The sequence below is a fragment of the Bombina bombina genome, chromosome 6 (genome assembly GCF_027579735.1).
Source record: "Bombina bombina isolate aBomBom1 chromosome 6, aBomBom1.pri, whole genome shotgun sequence".
NCBI lineage: Eukaryota > Metazoa > Chordata > Amphibia > Anura > Bombinatoridae > Bombina > Bombina bombina.
The window spans coordinates 241,881,681-241,907,407 of record NC_069504.1 but is presented as its reverse complement, the minus strand read 5'-3'; the positions used below and the strand labels follow the sequence as shown (position 1 = coordinate 241,907,407).

Sequence of the window (25,727 nt, the reverse complement as noted above, 5' to 3'; positions counted from 1 at the left end):
TTCTCTCCCTTTCTATGAGCGCTGTTCCTGCCTAAACTACTGCCATAGATACCCAGCACAATTTGATACCCTGTTTTATTTGTAAATACATACATACATACATACATACATTTTAAATACAAATTATTCAACCAACATTGCAATAAAGGTTTATTGTCAAAATTTACAGACTTTCAGTTGTTTGCAGTGAACAAATCAAACAAAAGCTATTGAAATAGCTCAACATAACGCTTCAAGGGGTTTCCCCAAATTTAACTGAAAATGCAACTTTGCCTAGACCACTTGATGATATGATGTCCCCTTGAGGTGTATAACAGAAGAAGATTTTCAAATGTTACTTTAGCTCCCATATTCGACCCTGTACAGAAGTATCAATAATTGGCCTCTTCACCTGCCTCGAATCCCTGAGGAGAACATGCTCGCCTAAGTGGTCACACAAAAAAGGAGAAAACATGGTTAGAGTGGGTGCCATAAATATCGCCACAGTCATTAACAATTACAATAATAGTCTAACAATACAAGTAACAAAAATATATTTTAAAATTAAAGGAGGCCAATTTAAATAGCGACCTGATCTGTGCACAAATTGGAGAAGATGGATAGAGTATAATAAGGGATGGTATTCACTTTGTCTGTCCTCCTGGAATCTGAATCCATGAAGTCAGAAAGAGATTTGTGGCCTAAATATTATTACACGGTTGATTTACAAAACATCATTTAGTGATGTGATTTTCCGTGCTCTCCATGAATACCTTACGCTATTTAACCAGCATGAAAACAAGCAGTAGAAATTGGGATGATGTACAGAAATTCAGCTGCACTAAATCCGTAAAAACCACACTTTATAAATATCTCCAAAGTGATAGATAGATAGATAGATAGATAGATAGATATTGAGAGCAAGAGGTAGGGGGACTATGCACACGTTAACCTCTTAATGCAATGTAAATACTGTACTGGTGTAATAAAGAAGCAATCCACACTATAGTCTCACAATCATGTACAGTTTCCTTACCTTATTGTATTTTTTGGTTCTGTTTATGTGACCATATCAACTTCCTCTGCACCTAGAAAAAGAAGTACAAAATAATGTTACATTACAGTACAACATTTTCAAAAATTCACAGAAAGTTGTTTTTCACATTTAGCAGTTTTTTTATTTATTTAATTTTAAACACATTTTAACAGCATCTTTACTGAATTGGTGTGGATTTTGAGTATAAATTCAATGTAAGTGACACTGCTTTCATGCAGTGTGCCATATAACGTACCTTTATACTGTAGCAGAGCACAAGCTATCTGCAGTCGTGCATTCATCACTGCTTCTGCAGAGGTCCCCACCGTGCAAATGCAGGAACTCCTTGGCATACTGTAAAATATTTAAGATTAGTAACAGCAAATAACCTCTTAATGACCAGTGCCGTACAAGGTATGTTGTTAATCCCATAAGGACCAGCACCATACCCAGTGCGACGCTGTTGTCCTGGGCCTCTATCTGCCATGATCTCGCTAACAGTAGCGAGATTGCACTATTTCTGCATTCCCCAATGAGTGGGGCAGTCCAGAAATAGAGTTGTAGGATGGTGCCAATTGTTAATGGTGTGGGAGGGTTAGGAGGGAGGTGTCTGGGTGGCCTATTACTGGAGGGAGGAGGGAGGCGCAGGAATGAGTTGGACAGCTACACTGCAGTTAAAATGAATGCAGAGAGTGGCAGGGAGGGGCAACAGAAGTTTTAGTCTGAATTGCCTGTTCATTAAGGGGTTAACATTTATTATAAATGGAGGAAACAATGTTTCAAAAATGTTTTACCATCAAGATTAAAACGCCACAGCTGCTGGAGTCCTGTTGGTTGGCGTGTTCCATAATCCAGGTCTTCCATTTGCCTTCCTGGTCTTTCACATTGTTCATCACCAAGAAGACAAAAAAAAAAAACATGCATGTAAATTGACACTGGTTCACATGTGTTAATTATGTTAAAAATGATAAATAGAAACACTAACATAAGTTGTGTTGCATTATCGAATGATAGTAATTTTCATTCCTCATCGGGTCCATAATCACTATGACCTTCTCTGGAATGATGACAATCTAAAAAAATATTTTGCAAAGTTAACCAAAAAGGTTGTTGTTAACATTCTTTTTTTGTTATTTTTTAGAAAACTGTGCTTTATAGGGTTAAAGTTAAATGACTGCACACATAACATAAATCATATACAATAGTGCAGAATAACATGATTAAAGAGGTGAAATTACTTTGTATAATGAAAAATACCACTAAATTCCAGTGTGCGCCTAAGTTGACAGGGCAAATCCAGAGATCTTCAATTGGTATCTTCATCTGAGGTAGCGTTTTTAAATCAAAGTTAGTAATAATCTTTATATACATTTTTTTAATTATAGCTGTAATTGTGACAAGTAACCAACCTTTCCAAGACTCTGCATTTGTCCCAAAAACAATGCCGTTGAAACCACTGCAGACATATGGCGAACAGGTTCCTGTTAAAAAAAGATAAAAGGTTAAAATGAAAAAAAAAAAAATGCAACAAACATGTAACACACTTACATTATGGTTTTCAATGAGGTGATGGATGTATGCATCTATCACCTGCAATATGGAAAATATAAATTAATTTAGAACAGAATCTAAGATTTTTGCTTGATACATTTTCAACATTCTAGTCTATTACCTCATCAACTAACCACTCTGTCCCACGCAGTGTGTGGAACGAAGACACATACAACCTGTATGGCCCCACAACTGCTTTCACTGAGCCATCATCTGCAGCAGTCCATAGCATATTAACTGAAATGGAAAAAAGAAGAAAATAAAACAAGAACATTTAGACTTCCGGTTATGTTTTGTACGCAGATTAAAAAAAGGCCAGACCAACAGGGCACGGCCACACACTTGACCAACAGGGTCAAACTTAAAAAAAAAAGGATAGACCAACAATGCATGGCCAAAACCATGACCAACGGGGTCACACTAGCAAAAGAAAAAGTCAGTAATTGCTACCTCTGTCTTCAATCGTTGGCAGAACATTCATTGATCTATCTGCAGAAAAATGCAAAATCTAGGTTAATCAATTATTATGAGTCTTGCAGGTACAGCTGTACCGCTCACTTTTTTGGACAGACTTGGAAATACCGCAAATTCACTTACGTAAATTGCGTATCCTCTTTTTTCAATGGTACTTGCATAGCGCCGGTATTACGAGTCTGGCAAAAAGTGAGCGGTAGACCCTCTCCTGTCAAGACTGGTATCGCAGTCAGCAGTCAGTAGTTAAGAGTTTTACACTACAACGCCGTGGCATAAAACTCTTAACTAAAGTGCTAAAAAGTACACTAACCCCCATAAACTACCTATTAACCCCTAAACCGAGGCCCTCCCACATCTCAAAAACTAAAGTAAAATTTTTAACCCCTAATCTGCCAAACCGGACATCGCCGCCACTATAATAAATATATTAGCCCCTAAACCGCCGCACTCCCGCCTCGCAAACATTAGTTAAATATTATTAACTACCTACATTTATTAACTCCTAATCTACTGCCCCCAACATCGCCACCAGTATACTAAAGTTATTAACCCCTAAATCTAAGTCTAACCCTAACCCTAACCCCCCTCACTTAAATATAATTTAAATAAATCTAAATAAAATTACTATAATTAACTAAATTATTCCTATTTAAAACTAAATACTTACCTATAAAATAAACCCTAAGCTAGCTACAATATAACTAATAGTTACATTGTATCTAGCTAAGGGTTTATTTTTATTTTACAGGCAAGTTTGTATTTATTTTAACTAGGTAGAATAGTTATTAAATAGTTATTAACTATTTAATAAACTACCTAGCTAAAATAAAGACAAATTTACCTGTAGAATAAATCCTAACCTAAGTTACACTAACACCTAACACTACACTATAATTAAATGAATTCCCTAAATTATATACAATTAAATACAATTAAATAAAATTAGCTAAAGTACAAAAAAAAACAAACACTAAATCTTCGGAATCAAGGTAGGAAAAATCCAATTGGCTGATTCAATTAGACAATCGGATTGACCTTGCATTCTATTGGCTGATCGGAACAGCCAATTGAATGCGAGGTCAATCCGATTGGCTGATTGGATAAGCCAATCGGATTGAGCTTCAATCCGATTGGCTGATTGAATCAGCCAATCAGATTTTTCCTACCTTAATTCCGATTGACTGATAGAATCCTATCAGCCAATCGGAATTCGAGGGACGCCATCTTGGATGACGTCCCTTAAAGGAAACTTCATTCGTCGTTAGTCCGTCGGGTCAGCAGGATGTTCCGCGTCGGAGGTCTGGAAGATGGAGCCGCGGTTGGATGAAGATAGAAGACACCGCTTGGATGAAGACTTCTACCGGATGGAGGACCTCTTCTGCCCCGCTTGGATGAAGACTTCTACCGGATGGAGGACCTCTTCTTGCCCCGCTTGGATGAAGAATTCGGCTCGGCTGAGTGAAGACGACTCAAGGTAGGGAGATCTTCAGGGGGTTAGTGTTAGTTTTTTTAAGAGGGGTTTGGGTGGATTAGAGTAGGGGTATGTGGGTGGTGGGTTTTAATGTTGGAGGGGTTGTATTTTGTTTTACAGGTAAAAGAGCTGATTACTTTGGGCTGGTAAAATAGCTGATTACTTTGTAATTTAGAATAGGGTAGGGCATTTTTTTTATTTTGGGGGGCTTTATTATTTTATTAGGGGTCTTAGATTAGGTGTAATTAGTTTAAACTTCTTGTAATTCTTTTTTTATTTTCTGTAATTTAGTGATTGTTTTTTTGTACTATAGTTTAGTTTATTTAATTGAATTTAATTTTAGGTAATTGTAGTTAATTTATTTAATTAATTTAATGATAGTGTAGTGTTCGGTTTAATTGTAACTTAGGTTAGGATTTATTTTACAGGTAATTTTGTAAGTATTTTAGCTAGGTAGTTATTAAATAGTTAATAACTATGTAATAACTATTGCACCTGGTTAAAATAAATACAAAGTTGCCTGTAAAATAAAAGGACCCGAAAAGCTAACGCTGGCTTTTTTCTGGCCGCACCATAAAAATAACTCTGGTATTGAGAGTCCACATAAAGGCTTGCGTTAGGCTCCAAAAAAGGAGCATAGAGCATATTTAACGCAACTTCAACTCTCGATACCAGAGTTGCTTACCCAAGCGGCCAGCCTCAAAAACGTGCTCGTGCACGATTCCCCCATAGGAAATAATGGGGCTGTTTGAGCTGAAAAAAAACCTAACACCTGCAAAAAAGCTGCGTTCAGCTCCTAACGCAGCCCCATTGTTTGCTATGCGGAAACACTTCCTACGTCTGCACCTAACACTCTAACATGTACCCCGAGTCTAAACACCCCTAACCTTACACTTATTAACCCCTAATCTGCCGCCCCCGCTATCGCTGACCCCTGCATATTATTATTAACCCCTAATCTGCCGCTCCGTAAACCGCCGCTACTTACATTATCCCTATGTACCCCTAATCTGCTGCCCTAACATCGCCGACCCCTATATTATATTTATTAGCCCCTAATCTGCCCCCCACAACGTCGCCTCCACCTGCCTACACTTATTAACCCCTAATCTGCCGAGCGGACCGCACCGCTATTATTATAAAGTTATTAACCCCTAATCCGCCTCACTAACCCTATAATAAATAGTATTAACCCCTAATCTGCCCTCCCTAACATCGCCGACACCTAACTTCAATTATTAACCCCTAATCTGCCGACTGGAGCTCACCGCTATTCTAATAAATGTATTAACCCCTAAAGCTAAGTCTAACCCTAACACTAACACCCCCCTAAGTTAAATATAATTTACATCTAACGAAATTAATTATCTCTTATTAAATAAATTATTCCTATCTAAAGCTAAATACTTACCTGTAAAATAAATCCTAATATAGCTACACTATAAATTATAATTATATTATAGCTATTTTAGGATTAATATTTATTTTACAGGTAACTTTGTAATTATTTTAACCAGGTACAATAGCTATTAAATAGTTAAGAACTATTTAATAGTTACCTAGTTAAAATAATAACAAAATTACCTGTAAAATAAATCCTAACCTAAGTTACAATTAAACCTAACACTACACTATCATTAAATTAATTAAATAAAATATCTACAATTACCTACAATTAAACCTAACACTACACTATCAATACATTAATTAAATACAATATCTACAAATAACTACAATGAAATAAACTAACTAAAGTACAAAAAATAAAAAAGAACTAAGTTACAAAAAATAAAAAAATATTTACAAACATAAGGAAAATCTTACAACAATTTTAAACCTACTCTAAGCCCCCTAATAAAATAACAAGATGGCGTCCCTCGAATTCCGATTAGCTGATAGGATTCTATCAGCCAATCGGAATTAAGGTAGGAATATTCTGATTGGCTGATGAAATCAGCCAATCAGAATCAAGTTCAATCCGATTGACTGATCCAATCAGCCAATCAGATTGAGCTCGCATTCAATTGGCTGTTCCGATCAGCCAATAGAATGCGAGCTCAATCTGATTGGCTGATTCCATCAGCCAATCAGAATATTCCTACCTTGATTCCGATTGGCTGATAGAATCCTATCAGGCAATCGGAATTCGAGGGACGCCATCTTGGATGACGTCCCTTAAAGGAACCGTCATTCTTCAGTTGGACGTCGCCGGATGAAGATGGGTCCGCGGGTGGAGGTCTTCAGGATGGAGCCGGTCCTCATCGGATGAAGATAGAAGATGCCGCTTGGAAGATGATGGTTGCCGGTCCGGATCTACTCTTCTTCCCGGATAGGATGAAGACTTTGGAGCCTCTTCTGGACCTCTTCAGCCGCCGGAAGATGGATCGCCAGCCCCCGCTTGGGTTGGATGAAGATTTTGGAGCCAGGACGGATCGGTGAACCTGGTATGGTGAAGACAAGGTAGGATGATCTTCAGGGGCTTAGTGTTAGGTTTATTTAAGGGGGGTTTGGGTTAGATTAGGGGTATGTGGGTGGTGGGTTGTAATGTTGGGGGGGGTTATTGTATGTTTTTTTTTACAGGCAAAAGAGCTGAACTTCTTGGGGCATGCCCCGCAAAGGGCCCTGTTCAGGGCTGGTAAGGTAAAAGAGCTTTGAACTTTAGTAATTTAGAATAGGGTAGGGCATTTTTTTATTTTGGGGGGCTTTGTTATTTTATTAGGGGGCTTAGAGTAGGTGTCATTAGTTTAAAATTGTTGTAATATTTTTCTTATGTTTGTAAATATTTTTTTATTTTTTGTAACTTAGTTCTTTTTTATTTTTTGTACTTTAGTTAGTTTATTTCATTGTAGTTATTTGTAGGTATTGTATTTAATTAATGTATTGATAGTGTAGTGTTAGGTTTAATTGTAGGTAATTGTAGGTATTTTATTTAATTAATTTATTGATAGTGTAGTGTTAGGTTTAATTGTAACTTAAGTTAGGATTTATTTTACAGGTAAATTTGTAATTATTTTAACTATTTTAGCTATTAAATAGTTCTTAACTATTTAATAGCTATTGTACCTGGTTAAAATAAATACAAAGTTACCTGTAAAATAATATTAATCCTAAAATAGCTATAATATAATTATAATTTATGTTGTAGCTATATTAGGATTTATTTTACAGGTAAGTATTTAGCTTTAAATAGGAATAATTTATTTAATAAGAGTTAATTAATTTCGTTAGATTAAAATTATATTTAAATTAGGGGGGTGTTAGTGTTAGGGTTAGACTTAGCTTTAGGGGTTAATACATTTATTAGAATAGCGGCGAGATTCCGTCGGCAGATTAGGGGTTAATAATTGAAGTTAGGTGTCGGCGATGTTAGGGAGGGCAGGTTAGGGGTTAATAAATATAATATAGGGGTCGGCGGTGTTAGGGGCAGCGGATTAGGGGTACATAGCTATAATGTAGCTGGCGGCTCTTTGCGGTCGGCAGATTAGGGGTTAATTATTGTAGGTAGGTGGCGGCGACGTTGTGGGGGGGCAGGTTAGGGGTTAATAAATATAATATAGGGGTCGGCGATGTTAGGGCAGCAGATTAGGGGTACATAGGGATAATGTAGCTTGCGGCGGCGTGCGGACGGCAGATTAGGGGTTAATAAGTGTAGGTAGCTGGCGGCGACGTTGTGGGGGGCAGATTAGGGGTTAATAAATATAATATAGGGGTCGGCGGTGTTAGGGGCAGCAGATTAGGGGTACATAAGGATAACGTAGGTGGCGGTCGGCAGATTAGGGGTTAAAAAAAATTAATCGAGTTGCGGCGATGTGGGGGGACCTCGGTTTAGGGGTACATAGGTAGTTTATGGGTGTTAGTGTACTTTAGAGTACAGTAGTTAAGAGCTTTATGAACCGGCGTTAGCCCAGAAAGCTCTTAACTACTGACTTTTTTCTGCGGCTGGAGTTTTGTCGTTAGATTTCTAATGCTCACTTCAGACACGACTCTAAATACCGGAGTTAGAAAAATCCCATTGAAAAGATAGGATACGCAATTTACGTAAGGGGATCTGCGGTATGGAAAAGTCGCGGATGAAAAGTGAGCGTTAGACCCTTTTTTGAGTGACTCCAAATACCGGAGGTAGCCTAAAACCAGCGTTAGGAGCCTCTAACGCTGGTTTTCACGGCTACCGCCAAACTCCAAATCTAGGCCTTAGGGTTTATTTTACAGGTAAGTATTTATTTTTAAAGAGGAATAATTTAGTTAATAATAGTAAGTTTTATTTAGATTTATTAAAATAATATTAAAGTTAGGGGGGTGTTAGTGTTAGACTTAGGTTTAGGGGTTAATAAGTTTAATATAGGTGGCAGCGGTATAGGGGGGCAGGATAAGGGTTAAACAATTTATTTAGTTGTGGCGGGGTCCGGAATCCGCAGGATAAGGGTTAATAACTTTAATATAGGTGGCGGCGGTATAGGGGGCGGCAGATTAGGGGTTAATAGGTATAATGTAGGTGGTGGTGGGGTCCGGGAGCGGCGGTCTAGGGGTTAATACATTTATTAGAGTTGAGGCGGGGTCCGGGAGCGGTGGTTTAGGGGTTAAACAATTTATTTAGTCGCGGCGGGGGGGGGGCGGCAGATTAGGGGTTAATAGGTATAATGTAGGTTGCGGCGGGGTCCGGGAGTGGCGGTTTAGGGGTTAATACATTAATTAGAGTTGCGGTGGGGTCCAGGAGCGGCGGTTTAGGGGGTAAAAAAGTGTAGTTTAGTGTGGGTGCTTAGTGACAGGTTAGCAAGAAAGCTGCAAAGAAGCCGATGAGCAGCTAGATCGATGACGGTCAGTGAACAACAGTCCGCTGCTCATCGCTCCGTACTTGGTGCGCGGCTTCTTGACAGCTTTCTTGATAACTTTGGCGAACTTATTCAGGTCCGCGGCAGCGATGGTAGGCGAGCTTAGGCGAGCGTATTGGGCCGGCGAATGCAGGAAAGTAGACGGCTTCATAACTAGAGGCCTATGTATGAGTGTGTGAAAATGTGAGAGTGAGCGTGTATATATATATATATATATATATATATATATATATATAAATATATATATATATATATATATGTGTGAGAGAGCAAATGCCTGTGTATTGTATGAGAGTTTGTTTGTGTGTTGTATGAGAGTGTGTGTGGGTTGTGTGTTGTATGAGAGTGTTTGTGTATGGTGTGTGTATTGTATAAGAGTGTGTGTGTGCTGTATGAGTGAGTGTGCAGTGTGTGCGTGTGTTGTATGAGAGTCTGTGCAGTTAGTGTGTGTTGTATGAAAGTGTGTGTGTTGTGTGTGTGCTGTATGAGAGTGTGTGTTTGTTGTATGAGAGTGTGTGCGGTGAGTGTGTGTTGTATGAGAGTGTGTGTGGTGTGTGTTATTACCTTTTACAATACTTTTAAATTTGACGACAATCAGGAATAAAGTACACACACATTTTAGCCAAAAAATGTAGCTATCTTGTATATTACTTCAGAAATTTTCAGACCAAGCATAAAAATAGGGTCACGAGGGGCGGAGCCTGGCTGTGCTGGAGAATGGCCGCGTTTCACTAGAGCTCCAGAACCGACAGCCTGGCCTACAGCTTCAAAGCCCACATATGAGATAACATTTGCCACAGATTTGAACCCTAAAATCGAGGGGAACATTTTCGCTATATTGCGGTGCCACTGACAACTAGAAAGGACCAGACCCGGCGGCTATGCTCAAAAGGCAGGCCGCGACCTAGCTAAAAGTAATCTCAGCGTGTACAAGTCAGGCACAAGATCATTTGTGTAGCGCAGCTGAACGGGAGCCCTGTAAGAAGGAGAGTAAGTCGGAGCGGTCATCGGCTTTGATTGCGTTCTGAACGGGAAGCATACTCCCCCCAGTCACAGAGAGAGAGACGCCATAGAGATCGGGTAAGCACACGTGGCTACCTCAACTAAAAGCAATCCATAATTAAGCAACTAAAAGAACTACATAATAAAGCACAAGGGACAGGGAAGGTGGTGGCGGCAGTAGACGCAGCAGGGGACTCAGAGCTCACTGCATAATAGACAGGCGACAGAGAAGGTTACTGAGAGCCATAATAAAACATAGTGCCTGGTATAGCAATCAGTGGCGCTCTTGTTCAGATCTTGCAGGCTAAATTGATAAAGGAGAGAGGGCCTCTAAATACATAATAGACAGCCCTTATAAGTCAGGCCCTGCAGCTTATTTAACAGAGGGAGAATATCACTTAAAACTCATTTATACTGCCAGTAATATTGGGCAGTTTTGCTGGGGAAGAAACAGGAACCTTGGCAGGACACCCAATATCATATACACAGCGAGTCAGCTGTCACATCATTACAGAATATGGCCCAAAAGAAAAACAGTGCCTCAGATAAGGGGCTAAGACCAGGAACATGAATTATTATATCAAAGGGGCAGAACCCCAGACAGCAGAAGATGCACAGACACAACATCGCCATAGAGATGAAGAACAGCCCCCACCTCTTTTACTCCCTCAGGTTCCCTTGCAGTATGTCACCAAAGATGACTTAAAAGCCCTCTCTTCAAAGGAAGATATCAAAGAGGTGGTAGTGGAGATTAAGAACTTATTCAGTGAATTACGTAGAGATGTAACTGAGTTGGCACAAAGAGTTGCAGCAGTTGAGCACACGCAGGACACACTCACAGGACAATTGAAGGAGACTACTTCACAGACTCAGCAGACTACCAACATGGTGCAGAGTTTGATGGACCGCATAGAAGACTTAGACAACCGCAGTCGGCGGAATAACTTGCGTGTCAGAGGAATACCTGAAACAATCAGTCCCAACGCATTGCAGGGATACTTACAGGATCTTTTCAGGGTGATAAAGGGAACACCAATGGCACCAGAGGTTATTATAGAAAGGGCCCACAGGGCGCTAAGACCCAGACCTTCTCCTAAAGCGCCCCCTAGAGATGTGATTCTTCGTATGCTAAATTACAAAGAAAAGGAGGAGATCCTCAGATGCAGCAGGAACAAGCACCCTATTCAGCACGCGGGAGTGCCAATCCAAATTTTCTCGGACATAAGCCCGACAACTCTGCAAAAGCGCAGGGAACTGCTCTTTCTTACTTCTACCCTGCAGGAGAAACAAATACAGTATTGGTGGGGCTTCCCCACCTGTTTGATAGCATCAAAGGGAGATAAAACTGCAATGTTTAGAACACTTGCTGATTTGGAGCCCTTCTGCAGTACGCTTGGTATACCACCACCGAACATGGACAATATGGCCGCATTACCTCAACCTGACGAAGAAAATCAACATCAACCTTGACTGGTAAAGTAGTTAGCTACACCTTCTTTATTACACCTATATTAGCCTTATATTGGTGAGTTGAAGTCTGGTTATGAGTATTATATGGACTAAGGTCGAACAGCTCAAGGTGACATGGCTGTTTCCTATTGACTCTTCAGTCCATCAAATTTATATTGTTTTCATCTTGTTCTTATATAATCTATGTTTGTATTGTGAAGAGGTTTCCTTGTTTATGCAACCCCCCCTGGGAGTTATTCACAACTTTCTCAATTAATGGGTATTATGTAGTATTATGTATTATTAAGTTTTACGCTGAATATAGAATGTTTAAGGATATTGTTAAGCTCATATTCATCAGCTTTATCTTTGCATTAATATATTATGTTACAATTGTTTGTCTTATCTTTATGTACCAATTTAGGCCAGGTACAGGCATATACCCCTTAGAGAAGAGTAAAAAACAACAGAAACAGAGTGATCTTTAACTCTGAGATCTATATTTGAGTTATTATTAACAAATACTATTGTATATTTTTGAGTTTGCACACAACTGTTATCCTTATTATACACGAGCTTACTCTAGCTTAAAGCCTGTAGCACCAACTGGTTACTTACAAAGTCCTATACAGAGCGTACATTTCCTTCCCTTCTGTCCCACTAAATTTCCTCTTTATATCTCCCTACCTACTTTCCTCTCTCCCCTTACCCCTACCCCCTTTTTTTTTTTTTTCTTTTCTTGCCTCTATGAATCCTCAACGGCAACAACTGAGGGTTCACCCTCTTAAATTTATCACAATTAACGTGAAGGTTTTAAACAACCCGGGGAAGCGATCAATCGTTTCTCGGGAGCTACATAAATTGCAGGGGAGATGTAGTCTTTATACAAGAATCACATTTTGCAAAAAATAAAGAACCTAAATGGCAATAATCACAAATACCCGACTGCTTTTTTCTCATCCGGGGCTCACAAACAAAACGGGGTGGGTATACTCTTACATCACAGAACGCCTTTCCAACTAGACAGGATAGAGAAAGACAGAGATGGTAGACTCCTCATTCTAGTGGGTAGACTATATGGCAGACAGACAACATTGGTCAATGTCTATGCGCCCAATGTAGCGCAGCATACATTCTTCAAGACACTCTCGAGTAAGCTACTGGAATTTGCTAAGGGAATAGTGATATTAGGAGGGGATTTTAATGCCCCATTGTCCCCCAGCAAGGATACCTCCAATGGTGTGTCCAGTGTCTCACACCACATATTGAAGCACATAAACACTACAATTAAAAACCATTTACTTCATGACATATGGCACACTTTGCACCCTAAAGAGGCTGAATACACCTACTACTCTAGTCCCCACAAGAAATACTCCCGAATTGACTATTTCATGACTGACTCACAAGGCATAGCATATGTGAAAGGTAGTGACATCTCACCCATTACATGGTCGGATAATGCGCATGTATCCTTTGAGATGATGTGGCCAGATACGCCCTCTATCCCATACATTTGGAGACTGGACGATGCCCTTTTAGATAATTCTTTGATTGTAGAAGACATGACCGCCAATATAACTGAATATTTCAAACTAAATGCGACGGATGAATTGCCTTTACCTACTGTGTGGGAGGCGCATAAGAGCGTAATTAGAGGGAACTTTCTCAAACATAAAGCCAGGCTAAAGCGGCAGAGTAGGGAAAAATATAACCATATCCTTAACCACATTATATCGCTGCAGGAAACAACATAAAAAGAACCCCTTAGATGCAGGCATAGACACGAGACTTACACAGACTAGGATGGAATTTAAGCAGTTACTACAGGATGAGAATCAACAAAAAGCATTATGGCTCAAGCAAAAGTACTATGAGGGAGGGGATAAGGCGGGTAAACTGTTGGCTAGAGCCCTTAAGAGAACACAGTTTAAGTCCCCAATATATACTCAATTCAAGGACAGCAAAGATAAAACACATAAAGACAGCCCCAATATAGCCGAGTCCTTTCGTTCATACTACAATGGTCTCTATAACCTTAAATCTCACAATAGACACTTCCCCAATTGAGATTCCGCACCAGACACCAGCTCAGGAGTACCTAAACAAGACTCAACTGCAGACATTAGATCAGGAGGCGATAGATTTCTTGGAAGCACCCTTAACACAGGAGGAGATACAGACAGCCTTAGGGGAACTGCCAAACGGGAAAAGCCCTGGCCCGGATGGGCTGGGTGTTAAATATTATAAAACTTTTTTGCCCATACTACTACCACACTTACAAGCATTATTTAATGCATTGCCAGACCTGGTTGGCTTACCCCCGACCATGTTAACAGCCTATATTACTGTATTACCGAAACCGGGAAAACCATTGGACAGAACGCAAAGTTACAGGCCAATATCATTACTGAATGCAGATGTTAAAATTTTAGCGAAGACATTAGCAAATAGGGTCAACAGGTTTCTGCCTGACTTGATATCCACAGACCAGGTGGGATTTGTCCCGGGTAGAGAGGCAAGGGACAATACTCTCAAAATAATGCAGATAATTGACTATTCAAAATATAAAAAGATCCCGTTTGCACTACTGTCGACAGATGCTGAAAAAGCATTTGACAGAGTGAATTGGCAGTTCCTTAGGAGCACTTTAAAGAAAATGAAATTTGGGGATCGATTTGTTAATACAGTCTTTAGCTTATACTCCACACCAGACGCACGTATTAAAGTAAATGATGTCTCTCTCGGATGCTTCTAACATCTCCAATGGAACAAGACAGGGGTGCCCTTTGTCCCCTCTGTTATTTGCTATCTCAATAGAAGCCCTAGCATGTAATATCAGAGCTAATCACCTTATTAAAGGAATTCAACTGGGGGATAGAGAGAATAAAATTGCGATGTATGCGGATGACTTGCTGTTCACCTTGACAGACTTGAAATGTTCCATTCCAGCACTTATACAAGAGTTTACTGACTATGGGAGGTGTCGCACTTCCACTTAAATGGACACTAAGTCAGAGTTACTGAGTGTCGACTCTTGACCCACCCACGATTCAGTGGTTGAAAGACATAGCCCATTTATATTAAATCTACACTCGCTGAGGTATCTAGGCATTAATTTAACAACGTCTGTGTCAGATATCTATGAACTGAACTATGCAGCCCTTAAACGACAGATTACTGCTGACCTATCGTCCTGGAAACATAAGACAATATCTTGGTTGGGAAGAATTAATGTAATCAAAATGAATGTCCCTACCGAGATTATTGTATTTGTTCCAGACTATCCCGATCCCCTCTTCCTCGTCATGTTTGTCCCTTCTCTGCAAAAATCTTATAGAGGAGAGTATGTATGAGGAGGAATAAAACCTAGAATAAACAGAGAGACTATGTATCTTCCAAGAGAGTTGGGAGGCCTTGGCCTTCCTAACCTAGCATGTACAGAAAAAGCCATTATTCTTCAGAGAGTGGTGGAATGGTGTCAGGTAGCGCCCCAGAAAGACTGGATTAGGATTGACAGGGTTATATTGCAGACACATGATATAACTTCGCTACTATGGACCCATAATAAACAGAGGCCTACAATACTTGGACATTTCCCCCTACTGAGGGAACTCTTTGGTGAGTGGGACACGCTACTCCGGACTGGCACACATATTTCGACTATCTATTCCCCATTGACCCCGATATATGGGAATCCGGAGATTCCGATACAAATCGGATCGGGGACTTCCCAGACTACACTTGCTGACAACCACATAGGTAGATTCACGACCTGTGGAAGGATTAAATTGAGAGAAGAGATTCTGGATGAATATCCAGAGTCCAAACTCCCCTGGTTTGTTTATCTACAAATCAGGCATTATATTGCTACGCACAGATATAAAGGCCAGCTTTTAGGGGCCTTACTCCCTTTGAATCAATCTGCTTAAAACGCCCTTCCACGGGTCACTTGATATCTAATATGTACAAGCTACTTCTATCGCCTGCAGGTGGGAACCTTCCATCTTACACCAAAATGTGGCACAGAGAGCTTGGAGCTGACCTGCAAAGAGAGGACTGGCTTAGGATTTTCCGGTATGCCAAGTCCTTATCTGTGTCGGCACGTATACAGGAATTGCATTATAAACTGTTGAGCCGTTGGTACCTGTCTCCAGAGAGGCTAAAAAAAATCTATCCAAGCAGCTTGGACAGATACTGGAGGGGATGCGGAGAGAAGGGGACTGTCCTGCATATTTGGTGGGACTGTCCTTTGCTGAAGGGATTCTGGGAGGAGGTTTGGGTGGAAATGCAGGAAGTTTTGGAACTAGACATTCCAAAGACCCCAGAAACGCTGCTCTTACACTTCCCGTACAAAATTCAGAACCCAGCTAAACAGAGTCTTCTCCTGTTAATGCTGACAGCAGCTAAGAATCTGATTCCACAACGTTGGAAATTCCATCAATCAACAATTGATGGAATGGAAGCTGAATGTACAGAACATTCTGTCACTGGAGAGATATCATTATATCCGATCGTCCAAGATAGATGTCTATGAGACGATACTTCATATGTGGAAAAGAGGCAATTAATTACCATATCCAGGTGACTGAGGATGGTGATGTGGGAGGCGTGCTGTGTTTTTTTTTTTTTTTTTTCTCCCCCCCTCTCTCATCCCCCCCTATCTCCCCTAATTTCCCCCTCTCCCCTTTCTTTTCTTTCTCTTAACCCCATAGGATAGCCCAGTTTGAGTTAAATGCCATGATAAGCTTGGACAGGCTGAGCTGGATCACACAACTTTACTATATGGTTGGTGCAAAAATTGATTTGAAATTTTATGTGATTATCACCGTTGTTCAATAACAGTTTACATGATATTCAAATTTAAAAGGACTACAACAGAAAAATTTGGAAAATTGGAACGTGAAGAGCTAGTCATGGATAATTAATTAACATAGCTCATTCATCCTGTAACTGGAGGTGCGTAACCTCATTGAGGCTTGGAGCAGGGATGGCAGGCCACCTGCTAGGCCGGGACTTGGTGTTGTATAACTCTTAGAACAAATGTTTACATTATATCGCACCCACTGTAGAGATGAACAGATTGAACCTGTAATATTGTTTGAAATGAGTGTAATGTTAAAATCTTTTCAATAAAGCTCTTTAAAAAATAAAAATAAAATGAAAAATGCACATAACAAGCTTAAAGGCTTATTTACAGTCATTTTAAAGGGACATTCAAGTCAAAACATGAGTGTATTTCCGTTTTTGAATAAAAGCATTTTAGCACAAAAAAAAAAATAAAAAAAAAATAGGGTCACGAAAGTCTTGGGAAAAAAAGTTTGAAGAACCCTGCCCTACCGTACTCCACAATTGTTTTCACAGTTCACAAACAACTCCTTCAAAAAGCCGTTATCGGCAATACACAGAAGCCGCAACGCCACTCCGCTCCGGATCAGAAGAGAAGAGAGTCACATGACCTGCTTCAGAAGGAACTCATCATCTAACTTAAAAGTGCGCGTTCTAACTGCCTTAAAGTAAAAGTCTGCCTGAGCTTTATAATAAAAGTCATAAGCTGCTTTTTTCTTTTATCTCTTCTTTTAAAAAGATAAATGTGCCCCATTTCTGTTCACTAAAGTGTCCAAATAAATACACTACCAAAGTGTATAAAACAAAGAGTCTCTTTACATCACATACATATTAATCTGCCCCAGAAATCCTGTACATAAAGGATTTAATAATGTCCAATTTTTCTTTCTGCAGTATTAACTATTTCCTTACGTTCAAGTCTCCAACACCTAGAAGACAAAAAGCACTTACCTGCAGTCTAGCTGTCCGGCAGGAAGTCCGCTTACAAGGCGTGAAAGGACACATACTCCTTACAGAGATTTGTAGAAAAAAGAAAGAACAGAGTGACCAACTCTGGCTTTCTATAACTAGAGCAGCAAGATGTTAGGAAACAAAGCAAGGACTCCCTCACAACTTCCTAATTGCTTACAAGTCACCACTACTCTACTGAAGAGATTAACATGAACTCAACCCAAATCCCTTGCTTGCAGGGAAAAGTACTCCCAAAAATAATTAATTTCTTCAGACACCAACTTCACCTCCTCCATTGACAGAGGCAAAGAGAATGACTGGGGATTATGGGTAGGGGAGTGACACTTAACAGCTTTGTTGTGGTGCTCTTTGCCTCCTCCTGCTGGCCAGGAGTGATATTCCCCACTAGTAATTGGAATGACGTTGTGGACTCTCCATATCTTAGGAAGGAAAGTCAAATTTCTAATTTGTCCGCTGAAATTTCTAAGTCGCCCGGGACTAGTGGACCACTGAAAATTACAATCCCTGTATTATATATAAATATATATATATATATATATATATATATATATATATATATATATATATATATATTAGATTATCCTTAACACTTTAGAGCTGAGGTATTATGGGTATGGACATTTGTGCAGAATGTTTATGTATATGCATTATAGTGTGGAATTGCTTATAGATTTTTTTTTTTCACTTTATTTATTGTAAAAAAGAAAAGAAATGTTTTCCTTTAGAAAAAAGATCATCAGTGTGGAAGCGAGTGGCCACAAGACACAAATGATCCCATTTACAATAGTGGGCTTTAAAAAGCAGTTTGCAGTAGACATCTATAGTAAGAATGAAAAGTTTGTTTTCTCAAAATGGCGAGAATTAAAATTGCCAACATTAAAAAACTATTGAGCCACTTCAATGTTACCAAACTGTATCTCTGTGTACAGAATAGGATATCGCAAGTAAAATTATTCTGTATAGTGAGTAAGTTACAGTTTGGCCACATGGAGCAACTCACTAGTTTTTCAGTAAGTTTAACAGCCAGATCCCATTCTGTACAGAGTGTGAGATGTGATAATGCACAGTTTGGTAACAGTGAAGTGGTTTAATAGTTATTTCTAAGCCCTTGAAGCCCACCTCTAATCTGAATGCATTTGACAGGTTTTTCACAGCTAGAGAGCATTAGTTCATGTGTGCCATATAGATAACATTATGCTCGCACCCATGGAGTTGCTTTATTATTATTATTATCAGTTATTTGTAGAGCTCCAAGAGATTCTGCAGTGCTATAAACATAGGCGGAATACAAGGAAACATTTATAGGGATCAAACGGGTAGAGAGGGCCCTGCCAAGAGCCGCACTGTTGTAGTCAGCTCTCAAGAAGGTGATCTACAAACAGCTGGACTCTTAGGCTTACATGCTAAGGGGGGTTCAAGGGGGATAGGAGGAGGAGAGGAACTGGTATAAAGAAAAGGTTAGTGTAGGTTGTATGCATCACTGAACAGTAGAGTCCTTTAAGGAGCCATGAAGCTTTCAAAACTAGGGAGAGTCTTGTGGAGCGAGGCAGAGAGTTCCACAATATGGGACCCAGTCTGGAGAAGTCCTGTAAATGGGAGTGTGAGGAAGTAACAAGAGAGGAGGAGAGTAAGAGGTCATCATGACCAGAACGAAGGGGATGGGAGGGAGAGTATCTGGAGACAAGGTCTGAGATATAGTGGGGAGCAGTGCAGTTGAGGGCTTTGTATGTCAGAGTGAGGATTTTAGGTTTAATCCTGGAGGCAAGAGGAAGCCAGTGAAGAGATTGGCAGAGAGGTGCAGCAGATGAAGAGCAACGTGTACGGAAGATGAGCCTGGCAGAGGCATTCATTATGAATTGTAAAGGAGCTAAGCGGCAGCTGGGGAGACCAGAGAGGACAGAGTTGCAGTAATCGAGGCGGGAAAGGATGAGAGAGTGGATTAAAATCTTAGTTGTGTCTTGTGTAAGGAAATGTCTAATTTTAGAGATGTTTTTAAGGTGGAAGCGGCAGGATTTAGACAAGGACTGAATGTGAGGAGTGAAAGAAAGATCGGAGTCAAAGGTGATACCAAGACATCGGGCATGCGGGGTAAGGGTAATGATGGAGTTGTCAACAGTTATAGAGATATTTAGCTTGAGGTAGTGAGAGGACATCCAGGAAGAGATGTGAGAAAGACAGTTAGTGACACGGGTTACCAAGGAAGGAGATGGGTCTGGTGCAGAGAAGTAGATTTGGGTGTTGTCGGCATACAAATGATATTGGAACCCATAGGACATTATTAGGGAACCTAATGATGGCGTGTAGATTGAGAAGAGAAGGGGACCGAGGACAGAGCCTTGCAGTACCCCAACAGAAAGTGTGCTAAAAGAACGCACACCCTGAGTTGCAATAGAATTGAACAGGCATGGAAATTATTCTAGCTTTTGTTCTATCTCAGGAGTGCTGTTCTCTCTCTTCCAACCGAAAGTGGTGACGGGGCAGAGGAGGCCCCAGAGAAGGATACACTAAAGGTACGGTTAGACAGGATTGGAGGGTTTGGAGCAAAAGAGGGTGGTCAACAGTATTAAAGGCTGTGGACAGATCAAGGAGGATAAGCAAAGAGAAGTGGCCTTTTGATTTTGCTGTAAGCAGGTCGTTGGTAACCTTATTAGAGGGCACTGATTGGCTAATATGCAAGTCTGTTAAAAGAACTGAAATAAGGGGGCACTCTGCAGAGGCATAGATACAAGGTAATCACAGAGTTAAAAAGTATATTAATATAGCTGTGTTAGTTATGCAAAAGTGGGGAATGGGTAATAAAGAGATTACCTATCTTTTTAAATTAGAAGGTGTGAACTGCAAACAAGTTGCTTTTTTAAAGCTCGCTATTGTAAATGGGATCAGTTGCAACTTACAGCCACTTTCTTCTGTGATTTCTTAATATTGTTCACTGTTGATCCTTATACAACAGAAAAACCTAAGAATAAAAAACACTTTTTTTGTTTGCAATAAATGAAGTAAAAAATTAAATAAATAAATTTCACAATATAATGCATATAGGCAACCATCCTATACAGAATGCCCATTGCCCAGCACCAGTATTATATACCCAAAATGCCCCACTTCAAATGGGCATTTTTTTTCTATTATTATTTACACACTTTAGCTATTGTTTTTGAAATGCAAAGTTTTGGGGGTTTTCTTTTCTGAGTCTAACACTGTAACTGCTGCTATGTTATTGTTTGCCATCATCATCATTACACACATGGATGAACCCAGCAAACATTTGTATGTGTTTTAATAATGATGATTCTGATTTAATTCTGATGTGGGAGGGTAAAGGGAGAATCCTGCACTGCAGAAAATTTAAACAAAAAATGCTCTAAAACGTCACAATGGCAGACTGAGTGTCTGTCAGTACCTAAGATGGTGGTGAGGGAGGGAAGAGAGCTGTTTAGGAGGGATCAGGTAGGGCTCAGGGGGTGGGAGGGATCAGGTGGGAGGGTAATATCTACACTATAGCTAAACTTAACCTTACAAGCTACCTGATTAACCCCTTCACTGCTGGGAATTTCAGAAGTGTGATGCACAGCTGCAATTAGCGGCTTTCTAATTACCAAAAGGTAATGGAAAAGCCATGCATGTCTTTTTTTCTAAACAGGTTATCCCAGAGAAGTTTTTACAACCATTTGTGTTTTGACTGCATATGTGATATGTAAATAATGTCAGTTAGAACCCCAAAGTTTGTGAAAAAGTTAACAATTGTTTTAATTTGCAGCGAAACGGTGGCATGAAATATATCAAAATGGGCCTAGATATCTATCTATCATCTATCTATCTATCTATCTATCTATCTATATATACTGTATATATATATATATATATATATATATATATATAATATATATATATATATATATATATATAATTTTGATAGGTAAATAAAAAAAAGGCTCTTTTTGTGTTTACATACAAAAAAATTAAATTATGGGGAGGCGAAAAGTGAGTTTAAAATTCTCCACTAAATACAAAATGTAGAGAAAATAACTCATTGTGTAAACCATTTACAAATCTAGACATGTCAGAAGACTTGCTTTTCCCACAGAAACTCTCAGATTACACTGTTTCCAATGCAGCAAGGGATTCTGGGTAAGACATGCAAATGAGGTTTACAATGACTCACCTTTTTACTTTTAGCCTACTTTTTAAGGCAGAAAGGGAAGTCTGCCTTAAAAAGCAGGCTAAAAGTTAAAAGGTGGAGTCATTGTGAACCTCATTTGCAAGTCTTTCTGACATGTCTAGATTTGTAAATGGTTTACACAATGAGTTATTTTCTCTACATTTTGTATTTAGTGGAGGATTTTAAACTCACTTTTCGCCTCCCCAAAATGAGTTATTTTCTCTACATTGTGTTTAAATAGAATGATAGCAAAAATGCCTAAAAAAGTTCTGGTCTTTTGGGTAAGTTTTTGTCTGAAATTCCCTGTCCTTAATAGGTTAATATGTGTCATGTTTCAGCAGAGTACCATGTCTCTTTAAGCCCTTATTTTTTTGTTTTACACACATATCACCACTAGATGGAGCCACATAACTGTAAATATGTTATTTTATACTTGTTAATATATTGTAGGTGTCTATATATTAATGCCTATAAACGCCATATCATTCATTAATTCTAAAACCTTTTAGGTCAAAACCTTAGGGAAATAAGAAATGAGACATTAAAAAGTAAAAGAAGATTCTGTCATGATGTTTTTGATGTTATTTTCTGCACTCGGTTTGCATGAAAGATGAATGACATTAAATGAAGAATATGTAAAAATTGTGTCAATGCTATCTATCATCTATCTATCTATCTATCTATCTATCTATCAATCATCTATCTATCTATCTATCTATCTATCTATCTATCTATCTATCTATCTATCTATCTATCTATCTATCTATCTATCTATATATACAGTATCCCACAAAAGTGAGTACACCCCTCACATTTTTGTAAATATTTTATTACATCTTTTCATGTGACAACACTGAAGAAATGACACTTTGCTACAAAATTAACTCAACACACAGCCATCCTACATAATAAAAGGCCAAGTGTGTTTGTCCGAAGCTGTCATGCGCAGTAGAGACTGCGCGCGAGGACAAACACACCTGGCCTTCCAACTGACCTCCTCGGCTCCTTCTTCTGGCTTCTTATGTGAAGTGGAGTGGGCGTGGCCGGGTGCGTTGTGGGCGTGGCTGGGTGCGTTGTGGGCGTGGCGGGGCCAGATGTCGACTGCAGCAGTCAGAGACTGAGAGCTCTAAAAAGGGGAATAGAGAGAGCAGCAGAAGAGGGGGGATAAAGAGAGGGAGAGAGCGCACAAAAGAGAGGGGGGAGAGAGCACAAAAGAGAGGGGGGAGAGAGCACAAAAGAGAGGGGGAGAGAGAGCACAAAAGAGAGGGGGAGAGAGCACAAAAGAGAGGGGGGGGCAGCACAAAAGAGAGGGGGAGAGAGCACAAAAGAGAGAGGGGAGAGAGCACAAAAGAGAGGGGGGAAAAGAGAGGGGGAGAGAGCACAAAAGAGAGGGGGGAGAGAGCACAAAAGAGAGGGGAGAGAGCACAAAAGAGAGGGGGGAGAGCACAAAAGAGAGGGGGAGAGAGCACAAAAGAGAGGGGAGAGAAAGCACAAAAGAGCACAAAAGAGAGGGGAGAGAGCACAAAAGAGAGGGGGGAGAGAGCACAAAAGAGAGGCAGAGAGAGCACAAAAGAGAGGGGGAGAGAGCACAAAAGAGAGGGGGGACAGCACAAAAGAAAGGGGGGAGAGAGCACAAAAGAGAGAGGGGAGAGAGCACAAAAGAGAGGGGGGAAAAGAGAGGGGGGGAGAGAGCACAAAAGAGAGGGGGAGAGAGAACAAAAGAGAGGGGGGAGAGAGCACAAAAGAGAGGGGGGAGAGCACAAAAGAGAGGGGGGAGAGCACAAAAGAGAGGGGGGAGAGCACAAAGAGAGGGGGGGAGAGCACAAAAGAGCACAAAAGAGAGGGGAGAGAGCACAAAAGAGAGGGGGGGAGAGCACAAAAGAGAGGGGGGAGAGAGCACAAAAGAGAGGGGGGAGAGAGCACAAAAGAGAGGGGAGAGAGCACAAAAAAGAGGGGTGAGAGAACACAAAAAAGAGGGGGGAGAGAGCACAAAAGAGAGAGGGGAGAGAGCACAAAAGAGAGGGGGGAGAGAGCACAAAGAGAGGGGGGAGAGAACACAAAAGAGAGGGGGGGAGAGAGAGCACAAAAGAGAGGAGGAGAGAGCACAAAAGAGAGGGGGAGAGAGCACAAAAGAGAGGGGAGAGAGCACAAAAGAGAGGGGGGGGAGAGAGCACAAAGAGAGGGGGGAGAGAGCACAAAAGAGAGGGGAGAGAGAGCACAAACGAGAGGGGGGACAGCACAAAAGAGAGGGGGAGAGAGCACAAAAGAGAGAGGGGAGAGAGCACAAAAGAGAGGGGGAAAAGAGAGGGGGAGAGAGCACAAAAGAGAGGGGGAGAGAGCACAAAATAGAGGGGGAGAGAACACAAAAGAGAGGGGGGAGAGCACAAAAGAGAGGGGGAGAGCACAAAAGAGAGGGGGAGAGAGCACAAAAGAGCACAAAAGAGAGGGGAGAGAGCACAAAAGAGAGGGGGAGAGAGCACAAAAGAGAGGGGGGAGAGAGCACAAAAGAGAGGGGGGAGAGAGCACAAAAAAGAGGGGTGAGAGAGCACAAAAAAAGAGGGGGGAGAGAGCACAAAAGAGAGAGGGGAGAGAGCACAAAAGACAAGGGGGAGAGAGCACAAAAGAGAGGGGGAGAGAGCACAAAAGAGAGGGGGGGAGAGAGCACAAAAGAGAGGGGGGAGAGAGCACAAAAGAGAGGGGGAGAGAGCACAAAAGAGAGGGGGGAGAGAGCACAAAAGAGAGGGGGAGAGAGCACAAAAGAGAGGGGGAGAGAGCACAAAAGAGAGAGGGGGGTTAATAAAAAAAGGCTCTTTTTGTGTTTACATACAACAACAATTAAAATTATGGGGAGGCGAAAAGTGAGTTTAAAATTCTCCACTAAATACAAAATGTAGAGAAAATAACTCATTGTGTAAACCATTTACAAATCTAGACATGTCAGAAGACTTGCTTTTCCCACAGAAACTCTCAGATTACACTGTTTCCAATGCAGCAAGGGATTCTGGGTAAGACATGCAAATGAGGTTTACAATGACTCACCTTTTTACTTTTAGCCTACTTTTTAAGGCAGAAAGGGAAGTCTGCCTTAAAAAGCAGGTTAAAAGTTAAAAGGTGAGTCATTGTGAACCTAATTTGCAAGTCTTCTGACATGTCTAGATTTGTAAATGGTTTACACAATGAGTTATTTTCTCTACATTTTGTATTTAGTGGAGGATTTTAAACTCACTTTTCGCCTCCCCAAAATGAGTTATTTTCTCTACATTGTGTTTAAATAGAATGATAGCAAAAATGCTAAAAAGATTCTGGTCTTTTGGGTAAGTTTTTGTCTGAAATTCCCTGTCCTTAATAGGTTAATATGTGTCATGTTTCAGCAGAGTACCATGTCTCTTTAAGCACCTTATTTTTTGTTTTACACACATATCACCACTAGATGGAGCCACATAACTGTAAATATGTTATTTTATACTTGTTAATATATTGTAGGTGTCTATATATTAATGCCTATAAACGCCATATCATTCATTAATTCTAAAACCTTTTAGGTCAAAACCTTAGGGAAATAAGAAATGAGACATTAAAAAGTAAAAGAAGATTCTGTCATGATGTTTTTGATGTTATTTTCTGCACTCGGTTTGCATGAAAGATGAATGACATTAAATGAAGAATATGTAAAAATTGTGTCAATGCTATCTATCATCTATCTATCTATCTATCTATCTATCTATCTATCTATCTATCTATCTATCTATCTATCATCTATCTATCTATCTATCTATCTATCTTCTATCTATCTATCTATCTATCTATATATACAGTATCCCACAAAAGTGAGTACACCCCTCACATTTTTGTAAATATTTTATTACATCTTTTCATGTGACAACACTGAAGAAATGACACTTTGCTACAAAATTAACTCAACACACAGCCATCCTACATAATAAAAGGCCAAGTGTG

The 25,727-nt window shown here is 40.1% G+C and overlaps 1 long non-coding RNA gene across 1 annotated transcript; it reads right to left on the bottom strand.

The window, feature by feature from the left end:
- Positions 1-300: 300 nt before the first annotated feature.
- LOC128665016 (uncharacterized) lies at positions 301-1,292 on the bottom strand. The gene is made up of 3 exons (XR_008402964.1): positions 1,272-1,292; positions 1,016-1,067; positions 301-423 (listed from the first exon to the last, which is right to left on the bottom strand). It is a non-coding gene; the product is annotated as an uncharacterized LOC128665016 (long non-coding RNA).
- Positions 1,293-25,727: the final 24,435 nt, after the last annotated feature.